The sequence below is a fragment of the Pholcus phalangioides genome, unplaced genomic scaffold, assembly GCF_987345545.1.
Source record: "Pholcus phalangioides strain wild (caught in Gottingen) unplaced genomic scaffold, Ppha-v1.0 ptg000020l_1, whole genome shotgun sequence".
Classification (NCBI taxonomy): domain Eukaryota; kingdom Metazoa; phylum Arthropoda; class Arachnida; order Araneae; family Pholcidae; genus Pholcus; species Pholcus phalangioides.
This window is the reverse complement of record NW_028301613.1, coordinates 9,349,771-9,363,634: the sequence shown is the minus strand read 5'-3', so window position 1 is coordinate 9,363,634 and position 13,864 is coordinate 9,349,771. Positions and strand designations below refer to the sequence as shown.

At 35.4% G+C, this 13,864-nt stretch overlaps 1 long non-coding RNA gene across 1 annotated transcript in view; it reads right to left on the bottom strand.

The window, feature by feature from the left end:
• Positions 1 to 9,770: 9,770 nt before the first annotated feature.
• The window catches only part of LOC149070950 (uncharacterized), a 52,240-nt gene continuing 48,146 nt past the window's right edge, over positions 9,771 to 13,864 (bottom strand). Inside the window, exons 2-3 of the long non-coding RNA XR_016194989.1 lie at positions 12,862 to 12,925; positions 9,771 to 9,931 (exon numbers count right to left, since the gene is read on the bottom strand). This is a non-coding gene — a long non-coding RNA (uncharacterized LOC149070950). The remainder of the gene's footprint in view (positions 9,932 to 12,861; positions 12,926 to 13,864) is intronic.

The following is a 13,864-nucleotide window of genomic DNA, read 5'->3' as shown; positions in this document are numbered from 1 at the left end:
AAATATTCTGTTTCTATAGCTAAGGATTAGAGCACTCGTCTGGGGTTCGAGTCCCTGTGGGGGCAGAGACGAATTTTCTTCCTAATTTGTTGTGTTGAGCATCTGAATAAAGATTAGTTTATTTATCATCTGCAATATAGTAAAAAAAAAAAATTCACTTCTAATTGAATTTCAGGGTCTTTTAACTTTGTTAATATCCAATCATGCATTGATTGTAGAGTCAGGGTTTGCCGTATGTTTGATATTATAACAATTTGCTGTTTAAGAAAATTAATGTTCTGTACAATGGTAAGTCTGATCATTTTGGACTAGTATTGTGAGGAATAAATTGTTATGATCATTTTACATTTTCTGCTCATTCAAGTTTTGCCCTGTGCAATGCAACATGAATGTGTGCAACTGTGTGGAGAATTATGGGTGTTTTTTTTTTTCTCTCTGTTTTCATTTGACAAAATAATTTTAAACATTTAAAAAAATTTACTGACAGCTTTATATATTGCCGGTCAATGTCTAATTCTCTGATATTTTGTTAGTGTCTTTGTACAAACTACAGCATTCATTTGTCATAGTAATAATTTGAGAGGTTGTGTTGAATATCTCAAAAGAATTTTTTTTTCCCCAATTCCATTCCATTTACTAATATCAAGGAAAAATTAATTTGATAGTTTCTCAGCTTAAGTAATCTGTGATAATTATAGGTCAGTGTTATATTGCGTTATTTTTAATTTATATTTAACCTATTCCTCCAATTATTTAACTTAAGACTTCGTACTAGGGGCAGCCGTGAAGAGAAGGGGAAATATTCTCCACCAAAATGAAAGAGATGGTACAACCCAGAGTCCGACATTTATCATTATCAACTATAGATCTCAAAAAACACTAGACACAAAGAGTCAAGTCCACACTGGGAAAATTTAAGTCCAGACATTTTAATAACAGAAAAACATTATTCAGAGAATTTAATGGGGATCCCCGTGAGATAAAATTCACATCAATTATTGGGTAGAACACTCCATCACCTTTGTTGACATGAAAAATTTAGGGGCGTGAGCAGTTAAGTATGTGATAGAGAAAGGGATCTGTAAATGGGTCCCAGGAGGATAGATAGATCATAGGATCTACTTACGTTACGACAATGTCAGTCTCTGGAATCCGGGAGGAGGCATTACACTGACGGGCGGTTCTCCGGATGAACTGAGGTTGGCTATACTCATCGAGAAGTTGGTGTGCTAACCCCTCAATGGGGCACTCCTCTCTCTGCAGCAGCAATTTTTTTTGCAGTCATGTTGCCGTTTCTGTTGTACCCCTGTGTCAGGAAAGTTTTTTTCTGACAAGGACGAACCGGGTATCGAACTCGCGACACCCCTAAACACCCTTGGTACTTTAGGCGAATATCTTATCGACCTGGGCTACAGCGCTCACACACTTCTTATCTTGAAAGAAGTGATACATATCACTTTTCTTACCAATAAGAAAGAATTCAACTTCCTTTCGGAGTTCATATATCTTCTTCAGAACTTTACCTCGGGACAGCCAAGGAACGTCCGAATGAAAAAATAGATTTTTGTGATCGGTGCCATTTCATCGCACAATACTCTCAACAATCTAGTATTCAAAGCACTGTTTTTTTTATGAAATTAACTATTTTAATCAATTGTAACAGGACTTCATTAAGTTTAGGAATCATTTTTTTAGAAGCCAGGTTTTGCCTGTGAATGAAACATGTTGATATTAAGTTATTTTCACTCACCATATCCTTGATTCTAATGATTAAACCCGAATGTCTGCCCGTTATATTCGCAGTACCGTCAATGCAAACTCCAGCGCAATTTTGCCAATCCAGTCCTTCATCTTTCATAAACCTATCCAAAACTTTGAAAATTTCTTGCTGGTTGTGTTTGCAGCTAATTCCGAAAACTCAATGTTTTCCTCCACGTCATTATCACAGTGATCAATAAACTGAACGTATGTGAGCAAAATGCCATGGTTTTAGACATCAGTGGATTCATCAAGTTGTACTGCTAACAATTTTGACATCTTAATTTTTCTACCAGTTGCATTTCGGTATCTAGTGCCATATCGGATATGCGCCTTTCTATGGTGTCATTTGACAATGGAATGTCTTTCATTCTATTTGCTGCAGACTGGTCTAACACTTCTCGGCAAGCAGTAATCAAAGAAGGGTTAATGAGTTCTTCGTCAATATTACAGGGTTCCCAGCAACCTGGAAAGTTGGAGAATTAGGGAAAGTCAAAGGAAATTAAAAAATGGTCAGGGAAAATGTTAAATATTTGTCAAAAGTCGGAAAATCTGAAGGGGAAAACAAAAGGGGATGAATTCCCATTCCAGTAGTTGGTCTTCACTTTTTTCCCCATAGAAGGTTATCTCTTTTAGATCCTCTGGGAGAGAATAAGGTAGCCTTATCTTTATCTCACTTTCCTCTGAATCTCCCTACTGAGAGACACTTTGGTATACATGAGCAAAATGTGTTATCAGTTGAAGGATGAGATTTTACATATACTGGAAAGTAATGCTGGTCAAGGTCACTGCACCTGCTTTTTCAGTAAATGGATGGGGGGGGGGGTGTCTAAGGAGGAGACCCTCTTTTGCATTTTCCTCTGTTATAAACAAATACAATACCAGCTCTAATTCTTTTTCTATCTCTTCTGAGAAAATGGTTTATCCTCTTGCTTATTTTTGCTGCCTCTGTATAGACAGCAAAAATAAGCAAGAGGATAAATCATTTTCTCAGAAGAGATAGAATTAGAGCTGTCTTTTTTTTTTTGCTGCCTCTGTTTAGGCGCTGCTGTGGTGATCGAGTGGTCATGATGACAGACTCTCACAGCAAGGATCCGTGTTCGAACCCCACCGGCGCCACAGTTGTGGTCGGCTGAAGTTGGTTTTTTGTGGTTCCCAACTTCAAGGTGCAAGTGCGAGCCGATCTCCCCGTTAAAAAGATTTGCCACAGAAAGCAACAGGCCTACAACGTTACAAATATTCAATCATTACACTTCACTCACAATTTGAAGTATAGATGGCAGCACTGAAATGTCAGACACAACACTAGCTACACACTCAGACTGTTAGGTGCACTCACTTTGTTCCAGACTGCCACGAAGTTGGGCTGGAAGAGATCTCGGCAACAGGATAAGTCTGGTGGCAGAGACCCTGGCGTTCATTCATTCATGCCTCTGTATAGGGGACAATTCAGATATGTCAAATGGGGGGTTCTACGTGTGGGTTTTATGGAAGGTAGTTGGATGGGATGAAACAACTCCTCAGTGGTATATATTTTTTGTTTATAGAATTCTCCTCCTTGCTACACACAGTTCACAGACATTACAAGACATCACAAATGGGTAAAATTAAAAGAGAATTTGTTTTCTCTGAATTTTTTTAGTAAGAGATGGGTTGAAAATGTATATTGCTTGGAAAGAGCTATTGACCTTTTTTTGAAAATGTGAAATTTATATAGAACAACAAGTCTCTTCGAGGTAAATGTGTTACTTCTGTTGGCCTATCAGTAAAAGATAGGCCTACCCCATTAAGTGTGATACGAGTTTTTAAGACTGTCCCTCCAGAGCAGGGTGGTTGATTTTTTTTTTAATGATTTTTTTAACAATATATATTTAAATGTATATATTGCTAACACACTAGTCATTAATTCATATTTTCTTAGAATTAAAGAAATTTTTATTTATAAAAATAATGACGATTTAAAAAGTATTTGCAAACTAAAGATAAAGAATCATATACTTGTTAGACATATCAGAACATTTTATTAAGGGGGGAAAACCCTACATTTCTTGAATATATCTTACATGTATCGTATTAAACCATTTTACCCTCAATAATTGTTCATTTGCTTCATTAGAAACACTAGTTTTGATGCTTTTGCCTACTCCTAATCTGTTTCACTATCTGGAATAAACTACAACAAATATTTAAAAAATCCTTTCAGCATAGGTAGTCTATACTTTGGCTGTGGTAAGCAGGTTCAAAAATATCATATCACTCTTCGTAATTACATCTTTACCAAAAACATAAAACTATTCGCCCACTCAAAATCAGACACTGTATCCTTAGGGTTAAAAAAAAAGTTTACGGCTCGGCGGGAAATGGTTCCAACTTCCCAAAACATTTTAATGTAATTGCTGGGAACCTAGAGTCACAGTTTTGTTAGATAAATTCAAGACCATGTCTCTCTTATTTCTGACATCAATTCCCTTATTAGAAATTAACACTGATGAGCTTAGAATAAATACAGCAAAGTGTGCATCTGTTAATACAATTGCTCATATCTATTTTTATATGCTGAAGACAAGGCCATTTAATTGTTTGATGCTTCTTTCATCTTCGGTTGCAGCTTTTTTCCACATGCTAGTTAAGAATACTCGATCAACTAGGGAGCAGTTGTGTTGTACAAAATCAATAGTTTTGGCTATCAATTTCAGAATCTCAATCATGTCCTTGACATTTTTTAAACCAATATTTACAATTTTATTGGAGATGTCGCTATCTATTTGAGATCTGTGGTCTTCACAAACTTTGGTAACAACTGACCAATTTTAGCATAAGATTCAAGAGAATGACAATAAGTATTCCATTGTGTGTCTACAGGAAGTATCAATGCACTTCCACCCTCTGATACCATGCTTTTGAGAGATGATGATTGTGAAAATATTAAAATATACTATACTTGTATAACATGCTTTGTTACATCAGTTTTAACTAAATCTTCGGCTAGCAGGTTTAAAATGTGGGCACTGCACCCATATGTAAGTCCCGAAAAACCAAGCTCTTCATCTAGAGTCTTTCTGGAAAAACCATATTTGCAGTTATCGTCTGTAACAAAACTTGATATTTTACATTTAAACGTTTCTTCTGTTGATTTCACTGAACTAAAAACCGAATTTGCTAAATAATTTCCAGTATGCGATGAGTCAATAGTATCAAACATGGGTGACTTTACTACACTTTTAAACACACATACAATTGGTCCATTATAGATATTCATACATCCATCGATTGCCATGCAAACTGTATGATTTTCTAAGTTAGCTTTACATCCCATAACTTCATCATTGTAAATCTTGAGCAACCATTTGTCAACTAAATCAGTACAACTATCGTATTTTAATACTATAAATAATATTTAAAAATATAATAATTAAAATAATTCAATAAAAATTTAAATCACTTTTTAAAGCTCCATAAATAATTTTATTTGATTAAAACATATTTTTTTAATATCTGAAATGAGTTGATTTATATCTGAAATAAATTGATTTATATCTGAAATAAGTGATTTTTTTTTTTTTAAATTAGTTGTGATTTAAATCACTACAACCCTGCTCTAGAGTGCAAGTCATTTCTAAAGATTTCAAAGCTCCAAACCTTTTTGCTCTTTTTTTTTTTTTTTTTTGTTTGAAGCTCTTTTGAAGATCCCATCATTGCAAGATTGGAATCTGATAAGTTGGAGGCTGCAGCTTCCGCAAAAAAACTTTGTAAAATTGATTTGGATTGGGAAGCCGCCTCTGATTTTAATTTTCCTGAATAATCAGTCGACATGTTTTTTTTAGATTAGATTGTGTCTTCTGTATTTTTAGGACATGTAGAGGCATAAACGATGTTTACAAAGCTTTGCAAAGAGCTAGAAATAAAAGTGCTTCATTTATCGAAAATTATGACACTGGTATTGGGAAAAGCAAAATGTAAACGAATCCCTTTAAAAAGGATGGATGGCTCAGTAAAATCATCCAGTTCACCTGGACTTATTTAAATTAGACCTTGCAACTTATAAATTTTGAATAAATTCTCGAAGGAGCATCATTCTTAAAAAAACTTGCATGCCTTCATAATTTTCTGTGTATTGAGGAAGAGAGTTTACACACTGGACTCCAGAAGACTCCTAAAAAAAAGACATATTGTGAGGAGGGACAGGATAAAATTATCTGTGGTTGCTAGTACACTGTTTTGTCCAAAAATTGTTTGTTACCAAGTCATTTGTCATTTTGCTGTAGCTTGAGTCAATCGTATAGGATACTAGCTATAACACTCGGCGGCGTAATACCATACCGTACATAGGATTTTTTTAACGTGGGATGTGCCTCATTAGCTAAGATCACTATTACGTCACTAAATCGTCACACCCGATCATGACACTAACGCTTAGAAATTCTGATGATCCTCATTACAGCCAATCAGAGTCAAGTATCTGTGACGTTGTGAAGTGTACCTCCTGCTGCTATGTTTGGCAACTTATCGCCAAATCCAGTGTGTATTAACGATTTCGCTATTATTTTGTCATTACGTCTCATTTGCTCACACGATAATATTACAATCCTAATAATAATGATATATATTATATAATAATTATATTGACATGCAATAAATACAGTGGCTTGCCGAAACACAAGTTCTATGTTTGGTTTTCTAATGAATCTATTATCATTATGAATCAATAAATGATAGCAGGGCTTCGCGAGCGGTTATTATTGTTGATTGAATGGTTAAACTTGATTCAACTGAACCACATTTGGATTAAATCAAAAAAAAATAAAAACATTTTTAAGTGATTCAATAAACGATAACTTATTAGACGAGGGTGGCCCCCCATTCCCCTGTATCGCCAAGTTCGCTGTTTGGGAACAACGCCCCACCCATTCCCGTGCATCTGACAATTTGTGGTGAATTATAATATAATAAATCATATTTATGTGCAACGGTTAAAAGAAATTAAATGTAATAAGAAATTAAATTTTTCAAACGAAGATGCTAGGGGGGAAAAAATTGATGGTTTCGAAGGGACTCGAACTCATAACCTTCGTTTTAAGAGTCCCGTGAACTTCCCACGGTACCAATCGTGGTTGTGGAGCTGCAGTTGAATTTAGTATATCCATTATGAAATGTCGCCAGGAAAGATGTTGGCGCCAAATGGATCAAAAGTTGCGGTAGCCTCGACGTCTACTGTGACGTTTCTATGATGTCACAGTTGACTAGACTCTGATTGGCTGGTAATGTTAACTGTTAGAATTTCTAAGCGCTACAGATCATGACTTCGAGCCTCAATGTAATGCACATGCATAGCTATTAGCTATTGACACGCGTTTTTCCGGTGACTGTTGGTTGGCGCCAATATATTTCCTGGAAACGTTTAATGATACATATACCTAATTTTGTAATACCTTGTGGTGTTAAACGTCCGAAAAGGCGTCCCCACACCAGATGGATTGACGAGATCAAGAAAGTGGCTGGAGTCAACTGGATGGCTTCATCCAGCATCAGACAGAGCAGAATGGAAAAATTTAGAGGAAACCTTCATCCAGCAGTGGATTGAAAATGGTTGTTGCTGATGATACCTGATTTTACCTGTGATCGACATGTGCCAGTCGGTTTAATGGTTGGAGCATGGGATTTGCAGGAGTGGAAAATCTGCTACAATTTCTGACATCTGTTACATTCTGCTACAAAAACACCAAAATTTTTAAATTCTGCGCCATCTTGCATAAAAACCAAAATTTTCCCTTAAGAAACTTCGAAGTTGCATCGCAATAGAAGCTGACTTTTCGATGACGTCATTTCCCCTCCCACAATTTTATTTCTTGGGTGCTGCAAATAGAATTAGCTTGAGGGCCCCATCCCCAGGATTCAGGGCCTAGGCTCTCAACAACATATAAAATGGGGTCAAACTACGCGAATTACGATTCATCCACAGAACAAAAAAGCCTTCAAGCGCTGTTTCTAGCTATTTTTTTTCCAAAAAAAAGTCTAGTCTTTCAATTTATTTTTGCAAAAAATTCAATCGGAGAACATCTGTTTTCACTCATTTTTAACTGATTTGTGATTGCTTCATGTATTTTATTTTCCAGTATCTTAAACAGATTTTCAGTCTCTCGTTTTGCTTCCATGTTTTCTACAATTCATTTTTTACTATTCTTTTTCTTGATATGTCATTTCTAGAGCCCGGATTATATGCACTTAAAAAGTGGCGAAATATGCTCTAAAAATATGCAAATATGCACTTAAAAATGCAAAAATATGCACTTAAAAATGCAAAAATAAGCACTTATAAATGCAAAAATAAGCACTTATAAATGCAAAAATAAGCACTTATAAATACAAAAATAAGCACTTAAAATACAAAATGTGCATATGCAAAAATATCACCCGCATATGCAAATAAATTCTACATATTTTTATTGAGGCATTTTTAATTTTCAGTTTGTTATAGCTGCTCAATAACAAAAATAGCAATAACATGAATTTTGACACTATTTCTAAAAAAATTTAATACTTTGACATATCTCTAGAAATAGCCTTACAATAAAACGGTTAATATTCGTAAAATACTTTATAAATATGTATTAATTCACTAAATTTCACCTGTGGTTGAAAAACCGATGTTATGAAAATATTATGAACAATATTTATTTGAAAAAATTGTAAAAAAGAAAAATTGAGTTGGCTTAAATAAACCTTCAAAAATATGCACATATGCTGAAAATTCTTTGATTTTATTCATTTATATTCATTAATGTTAAAAAAGGCCAATATATGCAGATGCATATAATCTAGGCTTTAGTCATTTCCTTTTAGGTCATTCACCAGCATGTTTAGTGTTCAATCATAAATGGTTTCCAGCTGCGCATTAATTAAAATTACTTTGGTCGTGGTTGGTTTGAAAGGTATTTGATATAAGATTCCAGCAAAGCTTATTTAGGCAGACAAGCAGTGTTGAACAAAATTCACAAATTTTTTCTTTGGGTAGAGACACTGATAATGAAAATAATACAGTAACAAGCTAGGGTCCCTCACAGCTACAGTAACCATTTTTATCACATCATTATAATATTCTGCATAACAGGACTAATTGTATTGGGATCTACAGTTTATAGCCGATTTCAAAACAGACACAGTTCCAGAGGATGGTGATCGCCCCTTCCAAGATCAGAATACTATGAGAAACATTGGTCTGTATCATAAAATAAGAGCTGATCTAACAAACCTATTGCCCCTCATCTGTCTTTTTCTTAACAGTCATCCGACGCAGGCTACAGTGGTTTGGGATAAAGCAGTTATACAGCTAGGGGCTTCTACATCTGCGAATGTGGTTTGCCTAGGTCATTATTTTCTACAGACACCTGGGTCACACTTTTTCTCAAGTCCCTTTATTAAAAAAATATATAATAGCCCCTTTGCAATCATGTGAAGGAGCGGGAAAGGCTTGAGACAAAATTCTCACCTGTGCGAAACATCATTTTGGTGCCTCTCTGGCATATAAGCTGCATGAGTAAAATTATCTGGGGAAAACTTGCAGATTTTTGTATATGCCATGAGTAATATGGTGAGATATAACATAGGCAGTTTAGTCATTAACACTTTCGGGTCTGTGCTATTTCTTTCGACTATGTTTGTCTCTGTGGACTGAGGGTTTTTGACACTTTTTTCATGATTTTTTTTAAAAGTCTTATTTTCTTCTAAAAAATTCTAAAATTATTCTTCTATAGTTTTTTAGCCAGAAATTTTCACTCTTTTCTTTCATAACATAGCAATTATTTAAAAGTACTAATAATTAATATTAAATGAGAAATAATTAAAATAGGATGTTTTAGAGTTTTAAAGTCCAAGTTAGAGTTCCGCATAAAAAAACAATTTTTCAACATAAAATTGCAAATACTTCTGAATAAAAATTTACCCAAATGTTGTACAAATATCTAAAAATAGTTTTTATTAAAATATATATCTTGTAAAATTTGGTATGGTGCACTTCGAAACACATTTACGCACAGAGCAACACCTCAAGATTAGTAATAAGTTCGAGTTTCTTTCCTCAATCTTTTTCGAGTTTCCGTCTTTGATTTGCTCCGTTTCTCCTTTTCATCTAAAATGAATACGTCCAATACGTACGATTTTTTGTAAAATATACGTCCTGAAACGTTTGAAAAAAAAAAGTAATATACACAAAATTGTTCGAAAGCAAAAAATCAAATATATTTACCAGTGCTATTGTCATCATCTGAGAACTGCGATTTTGAATCTCTTATACAAGCGGGCTGGTATTCAGGATCAACTGAATCTGATAACTCTAACAAAGAATTTTGTGCTAATATATATCAGTATATATATAAGTTCAGCCAAATCACCGGCATCTGATAAGTCTAAAAATCGTTTGAAACATCGCGGAACACAACAAACATGGCTACCTTACCTAGGAAGACAAATATGTTTGAACTATACTTATTTCTACATCGTTTCAGAAAGCTACATTCCTTGGCTGCTGCCATCTACAGTCGAATCCCGTTATAACGAACGCCAAGATACCGGAGGAATCACTTCGTTAAAACGAAATTTCGTTATAAAGGAATTCCAAATTGCCTAGCATTGTTCCTATGTAAACTTATTTGAGGGTTTAGAAAAGTGTTCGTTAAAACGAGATTTTCGCTGTAACGGTATTTGTTAAAACGGGATTCGACTATATATTTTTTTGGAACTAGAAGATTTATAGATTATGTTTAAAAACACTGGGGACATATATATTTAGCTATTTTATAGCTACAAGAGTTGAAAGTTAAGCCCGAGACTCTGGCCTAGACCCGAAAGCGTTAAAGGTCTTATCCTGGGCTTTATATTCACTTACGAAATCATCAGTATTAAAATTCATAAACTTACACATATTTATTGCATACTATCTGAGTTGTGTTCCAGCTACATGAACTGAATCATAAATTACAATGGTTTCTGAAAATTATTACATCCAACACAGTTGTAGTTTAAAATTTGCAGAAAAAAATTTGATTTTGAAGATAGATGGCAACCAGTGCCATCTTAACGCATGGGCTGGCACGGCATGGGGGTCTCACAAAAATGAAATGTTGAAATTTTCGAGAATTTACCTGGTAGGGCCTCAGAAAAATCACTTGGCCCGTGGGGCCCATGATGCTCTTAAGACGGCTCCAATGGCAACACTTGAACACATAACAAGCGCAACACTTACATGAATAATCTTTTTGTTCCTTTGAAACCAACCATAGGTCTAGACAAAGTAATGTTAATTAATGCTTATCTGGAAACCATTTCCCATTGAACACTAAACATGCTGGTGAATAACATAGAAAAGAAATGGCATATCAAGAGCATGAATAGTAGAAAATGAATCATAGAAAACTTGGAAGTAAAACGAGAGACTGAAAATCTGTTAAAGATACTGGAATATAAAACACATGGAGCAATCACAAATCAGTTAAAAAATAGGGAGTGAAAACAGATGTACTGAGATTGAATTTTTTGTGAAATCATTTTCTTGAATTTCTAATAGTTTAATCATTATTCTATAGTTTAAATCAAAAATAATTTAATTCTGTAGGTTTGAGTTGAAAGTAATTTAAGTCTATGGTCTAATAATTCAAGTCTCACTCTAATCGAAATTCTCAGAAACTTAATAAATATTCTAAAAATGACCCAGGAAAAGAAGTCATGTCAAAGTATGTCGAATGTATGCGAACTCAAAGCACCACTTATCGCTTTAAATATGAAATGGGTAAATTTTTAAATTCTGGTAAAAGAAGCAAGATCAAGATTCAAGAATGTTTGAAATTGAAGAAAACAAAAGCACTACTTAGACTTGCATCAGAGGCAAAAATAAGAAAAATAGTTACTTTTCTAATAAGTTTGAAGCCTCTCCTTTGGTGAGCTTTTTCTTTAAATTAGTGATTACCAAGTCTGCAAGCTAAATCTGAAAACACCCATTTTCAAATTATTTTTAAATCTGAAATACCATGTGTTTTGTCTCTCATTTGTTGATATTGTAGAGAATGTAGAAATATAAATATCAAGAAGTATCTCAGTTTTTTGCTGATCTAAAACTTAAAAAATATTTCTTCTAGAGGAAATCTCTATTTTGTGCCTTAACGGGGGCCAGGACCCCTTTCTGAGATAACTCTGTTTTTTGAAGTAAAAACTAATCCGGTGTATGCTATTGCATATAAAAACGGTGTATTTTATTTACTGCCAAAATTTTAGTGTACTGCAAAACTGATAAATGCTGCCACAAAAACATTTTTACTGCTACGCGGAAGTAATTTTTCCCGCTACAAAAATCAAATTTTCATTTTCCACCCCTGGATTTGTGTAATGAAGGTTGTGGGTTCGAATCCATCAAAAATCCGCTGGAATTTTTTTTTTTTGGATAGTACCCGCGGTCGATTTTCGGAACATCTTGTTTCAGTGATGGCAACCCCGTCAAGCGAAATTTCTCCCTCACCTTCCGAAAATTGTGCTGCCATCTATTGGTGGAAATATGTAATCAAATATTTACATATTTTTTGCGTTTATATACTTTTTTCCACAAAAATTCTTTTGTTTGACGAACTCTCAAAATTTCCCATGTGAACCAATTTTGGCCACGAGTAACCATCACTGTCTTGTTTCAACTTATCAGTTTTGCCGAGAACAGAGTTGATATTTTCAGTCCGGGGGCCAAAAAGAAATGATCTACAAATGGCAGAACCGCTGGGACACAGAAACAAAAACAGGAAGAAAAATACAAGTGTTACCCAGAGTTAAACTAAAAGATCGAAACTGGACAAAGGGAATGATAATTTTCTTCTCTGAACATGGGCCCTTTCCATCGTACCTAGAACGTTTTAAAATCATCAATGACAACAACTGCGAATGTGGCCATAAAGGGACGCTCATGCATTATGCCAGCTAACAAGCAACCTCCATTTCGGAACCCCAGCAGAAAACAACATCGGCACATGGAGACAAAAACTTCTAGAACACCCGGGGAGAATGCGAAAGATCGACCAACTGATAGAACAGCTGGAAGACAATCAAGAAAAATTCATTATAAGAACCTACCGTCAGAGACCAGTTGCCCAGATACAATCAACCTCAGCAGAGGACTCTTCAGACCCCGAATAATCTGACAAATAGAAATATGTATAACAATCATAATGTCGCTCGCTCAGTATGTTATAGAATACACAAATATAACTATTTGTAATGATGTCTCACACACTGTGAATAAGAGAAACATGTAAACTATGTCAAAAGATCATGCTATATTTCACATGTCAAATACCACTTTCAATGTGATATAGAATACACATATGAATACATGTGAAAATATAATGTATAAAAGAAATGTAGAATTGTAAAATGAACATGAAATGTATATATGTTCATATAAAATGTAAATATTATACATAGAAATAAAATCCCAGGGGGTTTCTGGGGTCGGCCTTGGCTTTTGTTCGGGTTTGTGAGTCCCGGCATTGCTCGGGGAGGAGGATGCAAGTTGCTCCGAGCAATGGAGGTAGGGGACCAGGCCTGATGGCTTGGAGCCTCAATCATAGGGACTGAGGGCCGGAGGCACCGGGCCCAGAGGCCCGGTGCAGTCCCTCGTGGTAAAGCGCTTACATCCCTTTTGGGACAGAGCGTGAACCATATCTGGTCTTGCAGTCCGGGAGCCATAGGCGGTGATTGACTTGGTAGTCTGGGGGGGGGGGGGCGCACGATGGTGATGTTAGCTCATATATACATTAGATTAGTCGACTCCACCTTTGACGCTGGGGGCAATGCCCCCCCCCCCCGTATCTCCGCCCATGCCAGGAGCAGGGGCAAAGCCGCCTAGAAGTATCTAGGAGGCTTTGGCAAGGGCCCCCTTTAACGGCCGGAGGAGCTAAGCGAGGTGGCCGAGCCCGAACTACAGAGGTATTTACTAATAAAGTAGTCGGAAACTTTTTTTTTTGCGTTGTGATAATATATATTTATTATGATAATTGTTATATTACTATATAAAATTTTAGATCCTTGTAATATTATCGCGCGATCTTTAATGACGTAATTGTGAGCTTTGCCA